Source organism: Bufo bufo, chromosome 3 (assembly GCF_905171765.1).
Source record: "Bufo bufo chromosome 3, aBufBuf1.1, whole genome shotgun sequence".
NCBI classification, from domain to species: domain Eukaryota; kingdom Metazoa; phylum Chordata; class Amphibia; order Anura; family Bufonidae; genus Bufo; species Bufo bufo.
In genome coordinates, this window is record NC_053391.1 from 33,958,439 (window position 1) to 33,976,872 (window position 18,434).

General features: G+C 44.0%; 1 protein-coding gene across 2 annotated transcripts in view; it reads left to right on the forward strand.

Moving 5' to 3' along the window:
• The first annotated feature begins 827 nt into the window (after positions 1-827).
• Positions 828-18,434, forward strand: part of TMPRSS2 (transmembrane serine protease 2) — a 74,182-nt gene continuing 56,575 nt past the window's right edge. The window contains exon 1 of one of the 2 annotated variants that reach the window (XM_040423043.1): positions 828-921. The gene's annotated coding sequence lies outside the window, so the exon portion shown is untranslated. Of the gene's footprint in view, positions 926-18,434 lie in introns of both variants that reach the window. The other variant, XM_040423044.1, reaches the window with a different exon arrangement.

Genomic DNA, 18,434 nt, shown 5'->3' on the forward strand with positions numbered 1-18,434 from the left:
ATATCTGTCTTACAAACAAGATTTTTGCCGACACCTATTGAAGGTGTATAGGCAGCTTAAAGGGGGTTGGCCCGTCTTGTACTTTGGGAGCATACCGCTAGGATATGCTCCCAATGTCTGATAGGGGCGGGTCCCACCTCTGGGACCCACACCTATCTTTAGAACGGAGCCCGCAAAGTGAAGGAGGACACACCTTGCATGAGCGACCACCCTCCATTAATTTCCATGGGACTGCTGAAAATAGCCGAGCACTGGCTCTGCTATTTCCATCAGCCCCATTGAAGTGGTGCACTTCCCATTCATTTCAATGTGCATTCTGAAAATAGTAGAGTGCGCTGCTCGGCTATTTCCGGCACTTCCATGGAAATGAATGGAAGTTAGCTACGCATGCGCTGTGCGCCCTCCTTCACTTTGCGGGTTCCTTTTATCAGACCTTGGGACATATCCTAGCCAAAGGCCAACCCCTTTAAGATTCGCAGCAGATATTCCTGTTCTCCTTGTTTAGAACGTATGACGGGCCTCCCAAAACTATAGGAGCAGCTGAAACTTTATCTTTCCTGTATGTGCTATTGTGCTGTGTCACACGCCTTAGAGATGAGCACGCACAATGGAATTAGCCTGGGGGCCGTGTTTTCGTAGCATTCACCTGAGCAACATAATTAGATGCAGTTTTTTTTTTTTTTCAATCTCCCAAGGGTTAGAAGGCTCAGCTGTGAGCTACATGAGACATCCTTACAAGAAAAGTCATCCCTGAATGGGTTAATCCCGGGAAGCCTGGGTAGGAGGTGTAATCTCAGTGTGTTTGGGTAGGGGGAGTGTTCTTCACCTGTGTCAATAGGTAACTCATTCCCCTACTGATCAGCGCTGACCACACTGGAGGCAGCAGTGACTGAGAGTTACAGCAGATACAGCACCAGACAGGTAGGTAGGTAATCAGAATCATTTGCTTTGGGTTTATTCCTGCCCTGTACAAGTCTCACTTACTGTATACACTAGTGTTATATACTGACTGTAAAGTCTATACCATTATAGAATCATTTATAAAAAAAATTCTATATTAATATTTTATCTTTATATTTTGTAAAAAAAATAAATAAATTTACCCTATTTTTTTATATATATATTTTTTTATATATATTCTTTTTATGCTTTGGTCATTTCTGGTGATGTATTTTTTTTGTTTATTTCCTGTCCTGAAATTGTGACATCAGAATTATCGATTATACATAGGAAGGACAAATTTGGCCGTACGAGTCTCTTGGTGCATTGAATGCTGTCCGTTGTACTTTTCAATATGAAAGTCTAAGAATGTCAACGTATAATGCACGGCAGTGGAAGTGAATGGCGGCCGTACATATGAATAAACGCGTCTTGCCTTGCGTACGTGGGGACAACATTAATAAAGCTGTGGCTTTATGACTGTTATGGTTTTATCACTCATCAGAAGCGGGAATTTTTTAAAGGGTCCCATGGAATGGAATGTCGGATCGTGGTGTGAACCGAGCCCATAGTTACTGTGTAAACAGGTACATAGGAAAAGATGCTATCTATTAAGTTCAGCCACCAAAATAAACACCCCCCTTCCAGGCCAAAAAAAGCCTAAGCAAGGAAGGGGGGGATTTCCTTCTGACCCCATAGGGCAGTTGGATATTTTCCCTGGATCTATTCACATCATTTATGGCTATATTAATGGCGCTCAATGCCATTAGTCATTTGTTAATGCCTTGCCCTCCTTTGAATGCTGTCATAGTATCTGCCGTTACTAAGTCAGTGGGGAGTGTTATAGCAGCAGTCCATGGCCACCTAAGCCCCAGTTTTCAGTTGAGCTTGGACGCCGCCTTACTCATAGCTTCAGGGCTCTGGAAGTCTAGTCCTGCCGGCATTCCTCTCTTCCTGCCCGGTGGTTCCAGCCACCAGTGCTGTCCTCCTACGCCGGCAGTGCGTCTCACTACCCGACTGGGTAGGTGCATGAGCATTAGGTTCTAGTATTCTAGTTTCCTGCAAAAATGTGCCATAGCTTGTGTGCCTGTTCTGTGCAGCGACTTCTGCCTGACTACTGTGACTTTTCAGCGCCCGACCAGGGTTGCCAACTGTCCAGATATTTCTGGACAGTCCATAAAAATATGAACCTTTTTTCTGTGTCCGTGAAAAAAATAGATGTGTGGCCGTGATATTTTGGAGGCTGGTGGTACTTGACTAGATTATTTTGGATGTAATTCTCATCGTTTTACAGCTCACAGTAAATGCTGGTGATGGGATCTTATCAGTATATTGAGCTGTAGACATGGATTATTTATAATCTTTATCATTCATTATAGTTTTCCAATTTGTCCGTAAACAAATATTGTCTGTCTGTAATTTTGGGATAAGTTGTCTAGAAGAAAGAAAAATTCTGTTTGCCAACCCTACGCCTGACCAGATCTCTGCCAGATGTACATTCTGATCATGAGCTGCCCATCCTGACCTTGGACTGTTTTCCGTATTGCTTGTACTCTGCCTGCCCTGACCTTTCCCTGTCCCTGACTGTGATTTTGCCTGATCCGTCTCTGACCCCCATGGGTCAGCAGTCACTTGAACAGAGACTACTCTGATCTATAGAAAGTGGTCTGGTGGTTTCCCTGCAGCAGAGTCCAGATCTCTGAACAGGGGATATAGGATGAAGACCGGGGAGGGGGAAGGGGAGAATTAGATAATAGCCTTAGAAAAAACTAACAAAGCCAAATCTGCTCAGTGACACAGTGAATCCAGAGCTTCTCCCACAACAAGGAGTAAAGCTCTATGAGATACCTCTGTCAGTGGTTTATCTCTGAAAACTAAAAGATTGCACATGTTGAAATCCAACAACCCAACTCTACTTTTCCCCAACATCTGCCATCCAGGGACCGTCAGTAGACCCCGATATACAATAGATGGGCGGCTGTCTCCACTGAAATTTGTAGAGCCACTCAATGGCACAACAACATAAAAAATGGTAATATATTGTAATAAGGACCCATAGAAGTCTATGGTGCTCTACTCTACCTTGACATGCCTCCAATTTCGTTACAAATTGAGACATTGTCCATCTGATACTTTATTGTGTAGTTACAAGGAAGCATTCAGAATATCTATATGATATAGCATTGTATGGTGGCACACATTGCCTACTTCTCCATAATCCAGATCTGAAGGGCCTTCATGTGATTCTGTAAAGGCTCTGCCTAAGACCTTTAGGGGTACTCTGGGTTTGCACATTGGAGGTCTGACCTCCTGAGATCCCCACTGATCAGCACAGTGAAGGGGCCTCCACATCTTCTTAATCTTTTATATAGAAACAGTGGCTTACATCTGGAACTGGAGCTTGTCCCATGCATGGGCACCAGTCCTGGTCCTTGTTTTGAGGCCTTATTAAAGGGAACCTGTCACCTCTACTATGCTACCCTCACTGAGCGTTTCTAAATGTTCATTGTGTTACATATAAATTAGACTTTTAATTTCATTTGCAGAATTCAATAAGTATTATGCATTTTTGTACTTCCTGCCTTTTATGCAAATTAACATAAAAGAGTCATATCTTACTTGTGTGACCAGAGAAGAGTCATATTTTCAAGCTCTGACTCATCTCAGGTTAATTTGCATATATCTAGCAACTCATGTCCTCAGCTCTATACACAAAATCCAGGTGACAGGTTCCCTTTAAGGATCCATACATCTGGCACTCCCGACGATCAGCTCGAGTAGCTATGATGTCAGAATCTGTGCTGGGATGACACAGCTTCATCGTTGCCCAACCTGTGACCTTCTAGTTGTTGCAAAACTACAACTCCCAGTATGCCTGGATAGCCTACAGTTATTAGGGCATGCTGGGAGTTGCAGGTTGACCATCACTGGTGAACTAGATGGAGCTGGTAATTGCAAAATTCACCTCAATGAGGAAGCTCTGTAATAACCAGCTACACCCACTACACAATGGATGGAGCCGGGTAGCTCCAATGCCTGAGCTACCGCAGAACAGTGGATCGGCAGGGCTGCAGGGTGTCAGACTCACCACCAATCTGAGGATAGACCATCAATATTACAATCTTGGTCAACCCCTTTAAATCAAAGCAAAGCTTGTTTTTATGACTCAGGTTTCCTCTGCTTCTTCCACATACATAACAATTGTCCCAAGTGTAATCTGAACTGGTGTTAACTATCGCACGTTGTAACTTCACACCTCTACTTCTAGCTGATGCCATTCCGGGGGGATGGGGGGGGGGGGGGACACACCTTTTCACACATTAATATATCAGTTTTAGGAGCTCAAAGTAATATATTTGTGATAAAAATTGCACGCACGTTCAGCTTAGGCGCATATTCACATATTCTTTTTCCAGCTGCCGCAAGACAAAAATGTACATTTAGCCCCAAAGTCTGTCCTATCAAGAAAGTCTTAGTGCCCCCTTAACAATGAAGGGTTTATAGTCACAGTCAGGGGTGGGATTCTAATTTTTAACAACAGGTTCCCTACTCAACGGCGGACATCTGTTTACATATACATACGCCATATCTATGCAACACACATACACATTAAATACACCATATACATGGTACACATACATAAATACACCATCTATACATTACACACACACATACCACCCAACTAAGGAGCAAAACTATCAACGGGGCGCAAAGCAATGGCAGTGAACATCTCCAGCTGCCCTGCCACCGCCAGAGCACCGGATCGGGACTCAGCCGGTAACACGGTTCTCCGATCCAGTTGTAATTTTAACAACCGGAACTGGAGGGAACTGGCTGAATCCCATGCCTGGTCACAGCATCTCATACAGACATAGCGGTATGCTCCAAGACATAGAAAAAGTCATGTCCTACCATTCAAAGTATCAGCCACATATCTCACCATGCCTTTCAACGAAATGTGCCTCTGTACAAAGTGTCGGCCAAATACAGTAACCTCACATACAAAGTGCTAATTACAGACGTCCCTTCAGGGTCAGCCATAGTCCTCTACATACAGAATACTCATTTATTCCTCTTGTCTCCCACAGATCTAACTATTGGCACCAGGCCTATAGGTAGTAGTGATTATTTTTCTTCCTAAAAGTAGACGAGAGACGATTACTGCACTTTCTCCTCTGGCATAAGGTTACTTACCTTCTCTCTCAAGAGGTCTTAAGGTACTCAGTGGGATAGGGAATAGGACTTCTTGGATCAGGACTGGACCCAGAATTGAAAAAAAAAAGTCCCACTAAATGTAAGATTATTTGTGGAGGGGGGGGGGGGGATCTGTGTCAATCTGATAACCCATTGATTGACTAGTATTCACTCAATTATATTGTTTTGCTAACCTACAGACAATAGAAGGAAGCAAAGTACCACTTGAGTGCAGAATCAGACTACACACAGGCTTTGTTTGCAGTCTGTTGCCATGGAGACACATAGGTGTTTAAAAGAGCTGTATAGACGAAACGAACTATTTGCAACATTTGCCTCAGTTTAGATGCATTTGAGCAACAATTATATAATATTATGTTACAGATCAGCGAGTGTGAACACACTGTTCCAATGATTTGGCGTAGGGCTAAGGCCTCTTTCACACGACCGCATGGCTCTTTCAGTGTTTTGCGGGCCGTTTTTTCCGGATCCGTTTTTCAGTTTTTTGTTTCCATTGTGTTTCCGTTTCGGTTCCGTTTCTCCTTTCCGTTTTTTCCGTATGGCATATACAGTATACAGTTATTACATAGAAAAAATTGGGCTGGGCATAACAGGAAGACATACGGATGCATTTCTGTATGTGTTCCGGTTTTTTTGCGGACCCATTGACTTGAATGGAGCCACGGAACGTGATTTGCAGGCAATAATAGGACATGTTCTATCTTTCAACGGAACGGAAAAATGGAAATACGGAAACGGAATGCATACGGAGTACATTAAGTTTTTTTTGCGGAACCATTGAAATGAATGGTTCCGTATACGGACCGTGTATGGAACGTGAAAAACGGCCTGTAAACAGAAAAAAAAAAACGGTCGTGTGAAAGAGGCCTAACCCTAAGGGCTCATGCACACGACTGTATGTATTTTGCAGTCCGACCAAAAATACGGATGATGTGCGTGTGCATTCCGTATTTTGTGGAACCGAACAGCTAGCCCCTAATAGAACTGTCCTATCTTTGTCCGTAATGCGGACAATAATAGGACATGTTATGTTTTTTTGCCGAACGGACATACGGAAACCAAATGCACACAGAGTAACTTCCGTTTTTTTTGTGGACCCATTGAAATGAATTGTTCCGTGTACGGTCCGCAAAAAAAAAATGGAATGGACAGGGCAAGAAAATACGTTTGTGTGCATGAGCTCTAAGGGTGTTATTCTGGCACCCTTTAACCTATATACAGGGATCTAGACTTTGCTGTGGGTTAAGAACCTCCTGGATAGTCCCGGTGTAGTTGTTCACTGACCAACTGGGGTCAAGGACTTCAGTGCAAGCTCCAGGAGCTCTGGATATAGAAAACGCACCAAAACGCAGGAAAACATCAGGTACGGCCTGTACAGGCACCAAGTCTTGAATTGTGATTTTAGAGATCCAGGTTAATGTAGACACAGGACTTGCGGATGGGTCAGTGGTGAGACATATACAAGGCAGGCGGGCTGGAAACTTCATGGGAGTAGGATGGAAACAGAACTTAAAGGATGGCAGGAAATAACACAGGATAAACGCAGGTAAATCGCTATAGCACTAGACTATCAAACACCTTTGCTGGTCACCAGGGAACCTAAAGCTCAGGAACCCTTTGCCTGGAGAAGGTGATTTAAATACCCAGAGACCTTCACTCATTGGCTGGGGGAGCACATGCACTGGCCCTTTAAGAGGCCAAGGTGAGCACATGTGCCTTTAGGAAGTATCAGGAAGGAGCATGGAGGCAGCAGCATGAAGAGGATGCTGGATGACATGGTTATTGGTGTGACTTCCATGCCCGCGAGGGCAGCGGGCACAGACCGCATACCTAACAGATTAGTTGCAAAAGAGCACATGCCCTTTAGGCTGGGCATAGGGGATTAACTTGTATAGAATGTTGTATATGGTGCCTCCTCTCTCTGGTATGTGCACATGGCACAGATGCCTTTAATTACAATGCATGCTTGGCTGCTAAACGGATATTTGACTTATCCGATCTGTGCACCTATAATACGGCAGCAAGCCTAATGGGCCTAATAACTTGAACTTAGAGCATCATAGACCTCTACGACGTTGTCAGTTTGGGTCAGTAGACCAGCAAACTGGCCTGGGCTTAGAGCTGTAATACACTCGTGGGAAAGTAGAGAAACGTCCCAAATTTTGCCAAACCATTCTGCACGTTATGCCGTAATTACTTGAGGTCCAACTTTAATTTTTATTGGTATTGGCTAAACGATCAGCACTAGTGTTGAGCGAACTTGTGGTTTCAAGTTCGGCGTACAAGGTTCGGGTTATCTAAGAATTACGTTATGGATTCCGCTATCACGGACCACAAGTTATGGTCCGTGGTAGCGGAATCCATAACGGAATTCTTAGATAAGCCGAACTTGAAAACACGAGTTCGCTCAACACTAATTAGCACTTATAATTTCTGGTATTTTAAGAACATTTTTTCATTATTATTTTTCAGGCTTTTTTTTATTTATTTTCTTTTGTTACATTTAGTGTTAAGCGAATCAAAGTTGACAAAGTGGACTTTGATCCGAATTTCAGGATAAATTCCAGTCGCTGCAAAGCCAAATTTCCTCTTGCTTTCGATTTAACCTGAAATAGTGTAAAAAAAAACTTAAAACATTCATACACGATTGCGGCATCTGATATGAATGAGTGTAACAAATAAATAAATAATCATATTTCCCTGATCCATTTGCTCGTGATGGTCCGGTCTCGCACAAAAACCCGTGCGCTGTGACATATGACGTCATCTCGAGATTTCACGCCAGATCTTCAAGCAACGCCGGACCGTCAAGAGTAAATGGATCAGGTAAGTATGATTTTTAATATTTATATCAGATTCCGCGATCGTATATGAACGCGGCATCTGAGGGGTACAATGATGGGGAGTGGCGCAATCGTCAGTCCCTGTCATTCTACCCACCACTTACAAAAAATGCGTTTTGTGACGAAGTAATTCATCATGTTCGGCGAAGCAGCCAAATAGAATTTTCCAATAATTTGCTCATCTCTAGTTACAATATGTATTGTGTCTCTGTACTCTGAGTGCACATGGGTGTAATGTTCTGCATCTGATTGGCTTATCAACCCATAAATACCCAGGGCAGATCAGGTCAGGTGTCAGTTATCCAGATGTTCACGCGTTTATGAGCTTCAGGCATTCATGTAATAACGCAGAGGGATGCTGATGGTAATATGACGTCACTGAACCGATAAAGCTAATGGTAGCCGAAGGCGGAGCTCCCAAAAAATGTACTTCTCCTAGTTAGGGTTAGAAACTCTGTTGTGACTCATGCACACACATGTTACAGATCTGTGTTCTGTGGCTCCATAATCTAGAAACTATAGGCGGGTATGGACCCACATTACACCTGTGTGTACCTCCAATTTTCCAATCGCGATACGCTGCACCGGAAGCCATATTGCGGAGGTATTCTTCCATAGGTGCATTGCTTCTAATGGACAATCCTCTGTCTTAGGCTGGGTTCACATGGGCGAGTATTCCGCGCAGGTGCAATGCGTGAGGTGAACGCATTGCACCCGCACTGAATCCGGACCCATTCATTTCTATGGGGCTGTGCACATGAGCGGTGATTTTCACGCATCACTTTGTGCGTTGCGTGAAAATCGCAGCATGCTCTATATTCTGCGTTTATCACGCAACGCAGGGCCCATAGAAGTGAATGGGGCTGCGTGAAAATCGCAAGCATCCGCAAGCAAGTGCGGATGCGGTGCGATTTTCACGCATGGTTGCTAAGATGACAGTCTATTCACTGTATTATTTTCCCTTATAACATGGTTATAAGGGAAAATAATAGCATTCTTCAATACAGAATGCTTAGTAGAAGGTCAATTGAGGGTTAAAAAATAAAAAATAATTGACTCGCCTCCTCCTCTTGATCGCGTAGTTGCCGATCTTTTCTTACTTCTTTAATCATGAGCTGCCGGCTAAAGGACCTGTGGTGACGTCACATCACATGGTCCATCACCGTGGTGATGGACCATGTGATTGGACCATGTGACGAGCTCAGTGATGTCACCACAGGTCCTTTGACAGGTCCTGAAAAAAGAACAGGAGACCGGCAGCTACGCGATCAATTGGAGGAGGTGAGTTAATTATTATTTATTTTTTTAACCCTCAATTGACCTTGTACTATGCATTCTGCATTAAAGAATGCTATTATTTTCCCTTATAACCATGTTAGAAGGGAAAATAATTACATCTACACAAAACCGAACCCAAACCTGAACTTCAGTGAAGAAGTTCGGGTCTGGGTACCACATTCAGTTTTTTATCACACGCGTGCAAAACTCATTGCACCCGCGAGATAAAAACTAAGAAACTCGCACCATTTCGCAAGCAAGTTCAGTCAGTTTTGTCTGCAATTGCGTTCAGTGTTACAGTCTTTTACACGTGGGTGCAATGCGTTTTGATGCGTTTTTCACGCGCGTGATAAAAAACTGAAGGTTTACAAAACAACATCTCTTAGCAACCATCAGTGAAAAACGCATCGCATCCGCACTTGCTTCCGGATGCAATGCATTTTTCACTAAAGCCCCTTTCACTTCTATGGGGCCAGGGCTGCGTGAAAAATGCAGAACATAGAACATGCTGTACACAGTCCCATTGAAATGAATGGGTCAGGATTCAGTGCGGGTGCTATGCGTTCACGTCACGCATCGCACCCGCGCGGAAAACTCGCTCGTGGGAAAGGGGCCTAAGGGCTCATGCACTCGACCGTATGTATTTTGCAGTCTGCAAAAAAACGTATCCACAAACAATATGAATGACGTCCGTGCGCATTCCATATTTTGCGGGACTGAACAGCTGGCCCCTAATAGAACAGTCCTATCCTTGTCCGTAATGCGGACAATAATAGGACATGTTCTATTTTTTTGCGTAATGGATATACGGACATACGGAAACGGAATGCACACAGTCATTTCTGGGTTTTTTTGCCGACCCATTGAGAAGGTTCCGCATACGGTCCTCAAAAAAAAAAAAAACGTAACGGACACGGAAAGAAAATACGTTTGTGTGCATGAGCCCTTAACCTTCATAAAGTGAATATAAAGAAATGACGGACCACGATGGATGTCTCCCAGCTGTTCTACACTCCCGAAAATCAAAGCTCTCTACAGCAGGATATTAACCACATGACGGCTGGAAAAACAGATATTTTTGGCTCAGTTTCCCGGAAGCTGATAGAACCTAAATTATAGGCTCAAATATAATGGTGCTTTGTTAACCCTTTTTTTTTGTGGGTTGTCAGGTCATTAAGAAGTCGCAGGACATATGAGGACAGACATATGAGAACAGAATGTCACATTGTTACATCGGTGACATGTTTGTTTTGGTCTTCGCTTTGCAATCAACGCAAACTTTACATAGTAACACAGGCTGAAAAAAGGCTGCATTACACAGGATTCCTTCCTGGCAATCGCCTGCTCACTGGTGGAGGGGACTGCTGCCATTACATGCAGCGATCTCCTCCGCAGCACGGGAAGGAGCGATCGCCATGCCATTGTCGGTTTGTCGGAGGCAGATTGTAATTAGACAGCACGATGGTAAATGATGAAGCGCGCTTGAAAATCACAATTACCCCCTGAACGAATGTTTGCTCGTTCATCGGGCAATCAGCGGCAGTTTTACACTGCAACGATTAGCGATCATCTGCCGAAAAATGGTAGGTGTAATACAGCCTCAAAGGGGTCGTCTCACTTCAGCAAACAGCATTTATCATGTAGAGAAAGTAAAGAATACGAGGCAGTTACTAACGTATTGTGATTGCCCATATTGCCTCCTTTGGCCTCTTTCCCACGGGCGTCGCGTGTGAGGGCCGGACAAGATGCGGGTGCGTTACGGGAAAATGCGCAATTTTTCAGAGCGAGTGCAAAGCGTTTTAATGAGTTTTGCACGCGCGTGAGAAAAATCGCCATGTTTGATACCCAGACCCGAACCTGGACTTCTTCACAGAAGTTCGGGTTTGGGATCGGTGTTGTGTAGATTTTATTATTTTTCCTTATAACATGGTTATAAGGGAAAATAATAGCATTCTTAAAGGGTTTCTATCACTTTGTTTCACCTATTTAGCTTTCAGACACTAGCGATCCGCTAGTGTCTGCTTTATCTAACCATCCTAATATAAGAGCTTATTGTCCTGCCGTTTAGCTAAAAAAATAACTTATATAGATATGCAAATGAGCCTCTAGGTGCTATGGGGGCGTGATTAGCACCTAGAGGCTCCGTCTACCTTAACAAACTGCCGCCGCCCAGCGCGTCCCTCCAGCCCGCCCATCTCCTCCGGAATGCGATGCTCCTCGTATTCGGCGCATGCGCAGTGAATGTCTGATCGCTTCCCTGCTCAGACATCTCCACTGCGCCTGCGCCGATGACGTCATAGTGCTCCGAGGAACAGGCGCAGTGGAGATGTCTGAGCAGGGAAGCGATCAGACATTCACTGCGCATGCGCAGAACAGAGACGCGCACGGAGAGGATCGCTTCAGCTGGAGATGGGCGGGCTGGAGGGACGCGCTGGGCGGCGGCAGTTTGTTAAGGTAGACGGAGCCTCTAGGTGCTAATCACGCCCCCATAGCACCTAGAGGCTCATTTGCATATCTATATAAGTTATTTTTTTAGCTAAACGGCAGGACAATAAGCTCTTATATTAGGATGGTTAGATAAAGCAGACACTAGCGGATCGCTAGTGTCTGAAAGCTAAATAGGTGAAACAAAGTGATAGAAACCCTTTAAGTAAAATAGGGCTGGAAGGGTTAAAAAATAAAATAAAAATTAAACTGACCTCATCCACTTGTTCGCGCAACCCGGCTTGTCTTCTTTCTTCTTCTTTGAGGACCTGGGAGAAAAGGACCTTTGGTGACGTCACTGCGCTCATCACATGGTCCATCACCATGGTGATGGACCATGTGATGAGCGCAGTGACGTCATCAAAGGTCCTTTAGCCAGGTCCTGAAGAAAGTAGAAAAAAGAGGAGATTCAAGTGGATGGGGTGAGTTAAATTTGTTTATTATTTTTAACCCCTCAATGGACATTTTACTTTGCATTCTGTATTAAGAATTCTATTACTTTCCCTTATAACCATGTTATAAGGGAAAATAATAAAGATCGGGTCCCCATCCCCATCGTCTCCTAGCAACCATACGTGAAAATCGCACCGCATCCGCACTTGCTTGCGGATGCTTGCGATTTTCACGCAGCCCCATTCACTTCTATGGGGCCTGCGTTGCGTGAAAAACGCACAATATAGAGCTTGCTGCGATTTTCACGCAACGCACAAGTGATGCGTGAAAATCCCCGCTCATGTGCACAGCCCCATAGAAATGAATGGGTCCGGATTCAGTGCGGGTGCAATGCGTTCAACTCACGCATTGTACCCGCGCGGAAATCTCGCCCGTGTGAAAGGGGCCTTAGTACTTGCACACTGCAAAAAAAAGTGCTGCACTACCCACAGTCCCGGCCACCACAGAGACCTGCGCTTTTTCCTATATTGCGCAGGCACGACCACCGCTGATGGATTGCAGGGTGGTCTGTAACCATAGAAACGAGCAGGGTATAATGTGATGGAAAAATGAATCCAGCCAGCAAAGGAAGCAATATGGAGAATCACAATACATTAGTAAGTGCCTGGTATTAACTTTCTGTACATTATAAATGACACTTGCTGAAGTGAGACAACCCCTTTAATTCTCACCTGTCACAGCTTTCGTACGTGTCCCTCTGACCCCAGGGGAAGTCATTATGTGGTGCACAGTCAGTGGAGTCCGGTGATTAGTCTTGCTATACTGCTGTCACTCAGCGTCCAGCCATATAATGAGCTGACTTGGGATTCGAATCCGCTATCGACTCAACTCCTGTGCATCATCTGTGTATGATTTAACCATTTATGGTCTGTTGAGTACAGAAAATGATCATTAAGAAATATCTCAGAATTCTATGTGCACCTAGCGAGCGGACGAGCCTCCACATAGAGGGGTTCGCTGTGATATTTGGTAAGGGACACCACGTGGATCATTTTCTGCAGGTCGATCACAACCATTTCCATATATTCCATTGACGGAATCGCGGATGCCATAGCTCACATTGTTTTGGTAGAAAAGCGGCACAAGGGTATACCAAATACCATACAACTGGTGCCATGCCATTGGTCAAATACCAGTTATACACAGCAGCCTAAAGAACAATGCCACCATACACTGCAAAACTAATATACAGTATACTGCACTAAGTGGCAGAGCCGCATATTTATTAAGTAAATACTGCCATACAGTGCTCAAATATTACCAACATACAAGGTCTAACCCAAAAGTGCAAGGCCTAACCCACCATGTGATTATAGGGGCAGCCATCTTGCCTGATGGAGGGAAGGAACTTGGACTTTGGAGATTGCTTAATAGCTTATTCTATGGGAGTGTTGTGGGCATGCTCTGTGACTTGTGCAGGGAAGGGGAGGAGATAAGCCTATTGTGAATGGCGGATCCTGTGTTAATAGTATATTACCTTTCATTGTAATCCTGCCTGGGATGATAATAAGATAAGAGTTAATCTCTACAGGACAGGAAGTGTCAGATTATTGCGAGGCTCAGTTGAAAAACGACAAGATTTCAGGATTTTGATTAAATAAAGACAGTAACAAAGTAAACTAAAAAAAATAACGAAAATAATACCTTATTTCTTCACAATTCTGATGTTATTGGACACAAGAAGTGCAATAGAAACATTTTCTGGTGGGGGAACAGGACTGATAACTAAGGATGAGCGAAGTTTACAAAAGTTTCACCGAAATTCACAAAGAAATTCACTTCGTGAAGTGCAGTTCTTTGTAAGTAGCGGACGCAATGACAGGGAACGGCGATGGCACCGCACCCCCCCCCCCCCCCCGGTCATTGCAAATCTCAGATGCATCTGAGAATAATAGTGAGGGCTTTCAGGGGTTAAACCATAGAAAAAAATAATAATACTCACCTTATCCATTTGAGCACGAAGAGGCCCCGGCCATGTTGATTAAAGATCCCGCTCGAAATCTCGCTGGACAGTGTGGTGATGTCATACATCACTGTGCAAGAGATTTCACGCGGGATCTTCAATCTAGATGGCCGGGGCCTCTTCGTGCTCTAATGGATGAGGTGAGTATGATTTTTTTTTATTTTATTTTTTTACCGCCATTACAGGGAAAATTGATTCGTTACCACAAAGCGCGAGGAAATTCGGCTTCGCAGCAAATCAAATTTTTCCTGAAATTTGGATCAAAGCCCACTTCGGATACTTCGATTCGCTCAATGGGATACATGGCATAAATTGGACAAAAATCTATATAAAAACATCCTAAACAGCAGTAACATGTACAAAATAAAAACTGCATCTAAACAGTGGGTCATTTTCTGATGACACTTTCACAAAGTATGCGGCCCCTTTAAATGTGAAAGTAGACGTCAGATACAAAAAGTCCCCTTTAAATGTGGCCATAGACATGACTGCGCCCTTTGACTTAAGTAAATATGACTCTGCTGTGAAACCTATTGTAAGGTTCATGTTGATGATTTGCTTAACATGTTTATATATCAGAAAAACTGAGTCATGTCTGGAACTGGAGAGAAAGGACATTTGGCCGGGTGCCTCCTCCTTGCCCATTGTGCCAGGCATAAGAATGGCACAAGGATATGTAGACCTTGTATATGTATATAGGCAAAACTTTTGCAAAGTAAGAATGCTTTCAAATATAAAAGTGTTAATAGTATGTTTATTAATTAACAAAAGACAAAGTGAATTAAGAAAAGAGAAGCCTAAATCCAATCTGGTGTGACCGCCCTTTGCCTTCAGCATCGGTTCTTCTAGGTAGACTTCTTACACACAGTTTTTGAAGGAACTGGGCAGGGAGGTTGTTCCAAACATCTTGGAGAACTAACCACAGATCTCCTATGGATGTAGGTTTGCTCAGATCCTTCTTTCTCTTCATGTAATCCCAGACAGACTGGATGATGTTGAGATCAGGGCTCTGTGGGGGCCTTCTCTTCTCTTCCCAAGACCAGGAACATTAGTGACAGGGTACGGTGAGGTTTGAGCTGTTTTTTTTAACCATGACCATTCCATTTTTTTTTAGTTTTCTCCTAAAATACCCCTTTAAGATCATCATACAGTATACGCAACTTGAGAATGACTCAGGTCTCTCGTAAAACAAATGAAGTGGTGGTGACCTTTCTCTGTGACTATATTTAAGGAGCGCCACTATCTCTGGAACACAATGTGACATATTCTTCTGTGTGATACAAGCAGGACCATGTTATCTAAGGTGTAACATAAGCTTTTATAGGCATCTGGAGTCTGTTGTAATCATGTGCTATTACTCACCAGACCTCCTACATAAATTCAGACCTCAGATCACATCAAATAGAAAACTCAGATCCCAGACCCCGCTATTTCCTACTCGCACACAGATACTACATACACTAGACATACAGTACATAACACTAGATGCACACTAGGGCACACCAATAGCAAGCATCCCACAGCCCCCATGTGTCTCCACTGCACCCCCACATCACTAACGATGAAGACAGCTTCCCATGTCCTCTCTTTCTTCTCTTGCTCCCCATGCCCCCTTTCTTACCTACTGCTCCTCATAGTTATCTTTCTCCCACACTGCTCCCCAAGCCACCCACTATCTCGCACTCAGTGCTCCCCATGCCCCTCTCCCACAGACTGCTCCCCATGTCCTCTTGTTTTCATAAGGCTCCCCATGTCCCTCTTTCTCACATACCGCTCCCTATAGGTTCCTCCATTTCTCCCCATAGACCATTCCCGTTTTTCATTGATCTCTCTCTGGCACTCCTCCTGTGTTGCTGCTCCGAACTGTGCCTGGCTCCACCTCTATATCACGGTTTCATTGTGTGGCCATCTCTGCCAGGGATGGTAAGTGGCTGGCCAGCCCCACCACACACGGCACACTCCAGATCTCCACATGTGCTTACATTGGCTCTGCTCTCTTTCTGTCTCAAGGACCTTCACAGGAGGGTGATCATGTGACCAAAAGGTCCTACTGCCTGTACATAATGTTGTGGCGTAACACAGTTTAGACACACACAGATATTACATTACAGTACTACCTATTGGATGACGGCATAGCAATGGACAAAGCAAGTCAAACATATGGTGGGTTCTATGAAATGGATGCATATCACAATTAGAGACGAGCAAATCGAATCCCATGAAGTGGAATTCGATCCGAATTTCAGGATAAATTTGATTCGCCCAGAAGCCGAATTTCCTCGTGCTTCGTGTTAGCGAATCGATTTAACCTTAAACAGTATAAAAAACAAAAAAATTCGAACTTACCGCCTCCATTTGCTTGCGACGTGCCGCCAGCCTCCATCTTGCTTGAAGATCTCAGCCGAAATCCCGTGCGGCACGAGATTACATCATCACGCCAGCCGGCGTGATAATGTAATCTCACGCCACATAGGGTTTCGGCCGAGATCTTCAAGCAAGATGGCGGAGGCCGGCCCGTCATGAGCAAATTGTTCATTTTACACTCAATCATGTATGAACGCGGCATCTGAGGGGTACAATGACGGGGACGGCGCTATCACAGCTCCCTGTCATTGCACCAGCTACTTCCAAAAAAATGCGCTTCGTGAAGAGAAGTAATTCGTCACCGAGCAAATATTTTTATGAAATTCGGCGAATCAGCCGAATCGAATTTTTACGAAATTTCGCTCTTCTCTAATCACAATAATACACATTTAAGAACAGTGCAACAGATAAGGGTTGCCAATTTAAAGGTACAGTAACCTATAAACCAACTACACACAACAGCAGTCTTAAACATAACAGTCTCACAAATTTTTGGAGGGGGGGGGGGGGTTTCTCCACAACTTACATCACACATCTGTGAAGAGGAGTGAATGTTCATCTTTGCTAAAAACCAAGAGCTCAGCTGAGCGGTCGCATAGTGCTTTTGGTACCATGATCCCAAATCGGACTGCTGCTGTTACTTTGGTTGGTCAAGGAGGGTGCACCGAGACTGGTGAAGAAGGCCCTTAGAATCCTGCGAGTGGTTGCTATCCTATTCTAGCGCATTGCTCTACCGAGGACGGTGAAAGAGATTCTGGTTTTGGCTTTCATCCAAAGTCTTCTTCTAACAGACAGTGACTTAAAGGATAGCCATCCCATAGGTGGCACTGGGGAACCACTTTTGTCCTCCTGTATGAGAGCTTATTATTAGCATTCCCTTATCCCCTAGGGAACATTGCCTGACCTGTAAGATTCCCTACACTAACTTGGTGGTCACCACAAGGAGAAATGTTTATGCAGCGTCTCACATATGTGTGTCATTGGGACACTTCAAACATCTTAATACATATACATCTGTTTATTTGCATTGTATGGTATTTCCTTTTATCAGACTGGCAATGTCATTTACACCCACTCGACCCTAGGTGGTGCTGGCACCACATAATACATATAGCTTGGGAGTGTCTAGACAGGAAGTAAGTTAGTAGTTAGTGAGAGGAGGAGAAGCAAGTTCATGGAGGAGAGGAACAGGCTTCGTCCAACATGTAGTCTGCTATTTCTACTCCTTGGTCATGGCCAGGCCAAGGGAGTACACCTAACATTTATCTACAGTAGCAAAGCACAAGACAGTAAGTCTATGTCTGGATATGGGGAGAGACTAGTGAGAGTAACAGCTAAACTCAGCTTATGGACCTCAGTAGCACAAGTGTCTGAGAGCAACTTTCCGAGTGCCAGGACACAAATGGACAGTTAGTGCGCAGAATTATCCTTATCCATTACACAAGCCTTCCGGGTCATAGTGGAAAAATCTAAACATTTTCCGAAGAGTATCCAGCAAATGATGTGGTAGAAGTGTTTGCCTGCCGCGAGGGGAGAACCCTTATTGGATAACTCAAAATATAAAGTAAGCAAATGTCATATTCGGTACCAGAGTTGGAACTTAAAGTAAATCTTCAGTTTGCCTGTAACGTATCAGCATTAGAAGAATCCCTCCACTGACAACTGCTACTACGTGATAATAGGAGTACAATTGAACTTATTATTACTTATGCTATACAAAAAGCTTTCCATTGATGAGCTGTACCAACTGTCTAGAGACTATCGAGTTTCAGTAAATGTTCAACTGGTTTACAACAACCGACTCCTCATTCTTACTAATGCTACTCTCAACATTTGCTGGCGTCACAAACACAGGGGCCCAGCCGCAAAAGCACCTAACACCAATTACCATCAAG